Source organism: Galeopterus variegatus, unplaced genomic scaffold, assembly GCF_000696425.1.
Source record: "Galeopterus variegatus unplaced genomic scaffold, G_variegatus-3.0.2 Scaffold202, whole genome shotgun sequence".
NCBI classification, from domain to species: Eukaryota; Metazoa; Chordata; class Mammalia; order Dermoptera; family Cynocephalidae; genus Galeopterus; species Galeopterus variegatus.
The window spans coordinates 634,525-639,266 of NW_007726313.1; positions in this window are offsets into that span (position 1 = coordinate 634,525).

Sequence of the window (4,742 nt, forward strand, 5' to 3'; positions counted from 1 at the left end):
TAGTGGTGGGCCAAGGAGATACGGGGTAGGTTCTCAATAGCACATGCACAGCATTTCATTTCATGCCTCAATTATTATGGATTTTTTTTTGATCTGATATTTGCTTTCTTGTAACTAGGACCCAATGTCTTAAGTTGTCACCTAAACAGAGGTTTGCACACTTAGCATTTGGGCCAAATTAGGCCTGCTGCCTGTTTTTTACAGCTAAGATTTTTTTAAAAAATTTTAAACTGTTGAAAAAATGAAAAATTAACATTTGTGATGTGGAAATTATATAAAATTTAGATTTCAGTGTCTATAAACAAGGTTTTACTGAACACATCCATGAACATTAGTTTATATATTGTCTGTGACTGCTTTCTTGTTACAATGGTAGAGTGAGTGGTTGCAACAGAAACCACAGAGCCTTCAAAGCCTAAAACATATACTTTCTAGCTGGCCTGTTATAGAAAAAGTTGGCCAACTTTTGACCTATAGCGACAATGAGTAAATCTATTTCCTCTTCCAAATGACAGTCTAAAAACATTTCAAGACATATTTTATGTTTTTGTTCTCTTTCCTGCCTTTTTCTTTCCTAAAATGAACTTTCCACATTTCTTTAAATGTTTGTTATTTGGCATTATCCCAAAACACTTCATTCTCTTGGTCACCTTCCTATTGATGCATTCTCTTTTATCAACATTTCTCTAAAAATGTGGCTCTTGGAATGGAACATATTTTATAATATGTGGTTTGAAAGTCAAAAGAATACTGACAATATCCTGAGTTGGGAATTCCACTTTTTAAATGCAGCATGCCTCTATTAGGTTTTTGGAAGGCTCATTACAACGTCAGCTCACAATGAGCATTGAATCAATTAAAATCCATTTTCAGATAAGTTGGTTTCAGTATAGGTGTATTATTTCTTGACATTAAGTGTTCCTCCCTTTTAACTATTAGATTTATTCTTTCTGAATAAAGTTTAACTATTAGCAATCATTTTAAGAATCTTCTTTATTGAATTTAAATATTTGTTAAAATTTAATATTTATTGTTATGGATGAAAATCTACTATTAGATTTATTCTTTCTGAATAAAGTTTAACTATTAGCAATCATTTTAAGAATCTTCTCTATTGAATTTAAATATTTGTTAAAATTTAATATTTATTGTTATGGATGAAAATCTTTGTGTTATATTTAGGTGACCCTGATTTGGCATTCAATTCATTACTGAATAATAGTCTCAATGTGGAATCACAGATTAAATGATTGACAACAATGCTTCACTCTTTTTGTAGTAGTAGTGTGCAACTGCATGCTTGTCATGGCCTCATGGTGGGAGTACAGTAATGTACTTCTTTGCTTTTATGTGACTTGCTTGGACAAATGGCATAGTAACAAAAAAGTAGTGTGTTTGCATGGCTAAGCTGCCCTCTGGGAGAATCTGTTGGCTACTATGAAAAAAACCCCAAAACCTTCCCCAGGAAGATGCTTTTCGCTGTAAAGTTCTCTGCTAGTAATGGTTTTTACATTTTTAAAGGCTTTAAAAAACAAACAAACAAAAAGACCCAGAATAATATGCAGATGAGATGTATGTAGCTTGCAAAACCTAAAACATTTTCCATGTGGTCCTTTAGAGAAACAGTTTGCCAGTGCTTGGCCTCATAAAAGGTGGAGTATACTTCCCAACCCAAGACTTTGGGCTTTGCCATGTGACTTACTTTGGTATATGAGCCCATGGTATATGAACAGATGTGATATGAGCAGAGGCTTGAAGGATGTTTGGGAGTTTGGGCCTGACCCTTGGGAATTTTTTTTTTCCTCTGATTTTTAAAACTTTTAAGTGTGAAATATAACACATATGCAGGAAAATACACAAAACAAAAATGTACACTTCAATGATTTATTACAAAGCAAACAGTTACATAATTATCACTCAGGTCGAAAAAGAATATTGCCGCCATTTCAGAAGTCCCATTGTGCCTCCTCTGTACCCCAAAGGTAACCACTATCAAATATGGATCCTTTATTAATAATAAAATCAAATATCCATCAGTGTTTTTCCTTTCTTCCTGGACAATGAAAGGACCTTAAAGTCTTTCATTTCTTTTAGTCGCTCCTGCCCCATATGTCAGTTTTTTTCTTTGTTTTATATACATTTTAGATTCAATGAAACATTATTATTTTGTTTTATATTTAACATTCATTTGGATTTACCTACAGATTTACACTTTTTATTGATCTTTATTTCTTTCCATGTCTCTGAGCTTCTTTCTTGAGTTCATTTTTCTCTTGATATTAAGTGTTCCTATTAGTCCAGGTCTGTTGGTGATGAGTTCTTAGCTTTTGTCTGAAAATATTATTTCTCTTAAATTTCTGACAAGTACTTTTCACGGAATATAGAATTGTAGGTTAGCAGTTATTCATTCATTGTGTTTGGGGTTCCCTTGTTTCTATCGAGAGGTCAGCAGAGGGTTTTCTTTTCTTATTTTACAAAATAGCTATATTGAGATAAAACTGACAATCGACAAAGTGTTCATAGTTAAAATATCTAATCTGGTAAGTTTTGACTTATTTATATACCTGTGAAATCATTAAGATAACGAACATACCCAACAGCCTCAAAAGTTTCCTAGTGCCTGTTTACAGTCTTTCTCCTCCTGTTTGTCCCTGTGCTCCTCCATAACCAGGCAAAAACTGATCTGCTTCCCCCCCCCCTACAGATTAGTTTGTATTTTTTGAATTTTATATATGTAAGTAGAAGCATACAATATGTGCTATCTTATGTCTTTCACTCAGCGTAATTATTTGGAGTCCATCAATATTGTTCTGTATATCAAAAGTTTATTCCCTTGTATTCTATTGTATATGGGGATAGCACAGTTTGATTATCCATTCACTTATTGATGAATATTTGAGTTGTTTTCAGTTTTTGGTTCCTACAAATAAAGCTGCTATAAACACATTTGTATGAGTCTCTGTATGAACATGGGTTTTCTTTCTCTTGGGTAAACTCCTAGGAGTGAATGGCTGAATCTTATGGTAGGTATGTGTCTAATATTTTAAGAAACTGCCAAACTGTTACCCAAAGTACTTGTAATATTGTATATTTTCACCATCATTGTATGAGAGTTCCATTTTCCCCACCTCCTTGCTAATACTTGGTATTGTCAGTCCTTTTTATTTTAACCATTCCAATAATTAGTGGTATACCAATGAGTTTTAATTTTCATTTCCCTGATGACAAATGATGTCAAACATCATTTCATGGCTTTGTTTGTCATGTGTATTTTTCCTTTGGTAAAAATGTCTTGCCTATTTTCAAATCTTTTGCCTATTTTTTGGAGTTTTAATTTTCATTTCCCTGATGACAAATGATGTCAAACATCATTTCATGGCTTTGTTTATCATGTGTATTTTTCCTTTGGTAAAAATGTCTTGCCTATTTTCAAATCTTTTGCCTATTTTTTGTTTGTTTGTTTTTTGTTTTCTTAGTATTGTGTTTTGGGAGTTCTTTGTATATTCAGGATACAAGTGCTTTCTTTATTAGATGTATGATTTGAAATTATGTTTACCCAGTCTGTAGCTTGCCTTTCCATTTTTTAACATCATCTTTAAAATAACAGAAGATATTAATTTTGATAAAGTCCAATTTATCAATTTGGACTTTATCAGTTTTATAAACTGTGCTTTTCTTGGCATAGTTAAAAACTGTTTGCCATGTGCAAGGTAAAAGTTCTTTCTCCTTGTTTGCTTCTATATGTTTTATTGTTTTGGTTTGACATTTAGATCTATGGTGAACTTGATGTAATTTTTGTAAATGATGCAAGGTATGAATCAAAGCTCATTTCCTTCATATGTATATCCAATATTTCCAACACCATTTGTTGATAATATTATATTTTTTCCACCAAATTGCTTTACATCTTTGTCAAAAATCAGGTGCTCATGTACCTGATGTTCTATTTCTGAATGGTTCCATTGATCTACTTATCTGTATTTGTGCCAAAACCACACCATTATGATTTACTGTAATTTTAAGTAATTCTTAAAATTAGGTATTATGAATTCTCCAAGTTTATTGTTCTTTTTGCTGAGTAATTTTGACTATTCTAGGACCTTTGCTTTTCCATATGAATTTTAGAATCAGTTTGAAAATTTCACAAAAAATAACCCTGCTGGGTTTTATTTACAAATGTATTAAATCTATAAATCAATGTGGGGAAAATTGACATCTTAAAAATATTGAATCATCTAATATTGGTGTATTGGTATATTTCTCCATTTTTTGGTCTAATTTAACTTCTTTTAGCAATGTTTTTGTTGTTGTTGGTTTTTCAAAATTTTTTAAAAGTTTTCAGTATACTGGTGTTACACATCTTTTGTCACATTTGACCCCAAGTATTTCCTATTTTTTTATGTGATTATAATTGGGATTATCTCTTGTTTCAATTTTTGGTTGTTTGTTGCTAAAATAAAGACATACAATTGATTTTTGCATATTGATCTTATATCCTGCAACTTTGCCAAAGTCATTTATTTATTCTGGTAGCTTTATTGTAGATGACTCTCTATTTCCTCAAGTTGGGGTCAAACAGGCCCTGCCTGGGTTCTCCGTCCTTGCACTTCAGCAGTTAACTGACGCAATTGTAGGGTTCAACTTGTTTGTATTCTCTCTGTCAGGGATCACTGTCCATTCCCTGATGTTGTGTCTTAAAAACCATTGTTTCCTGTGCTTTGTCCATTTCTTGGGTTGTTTCA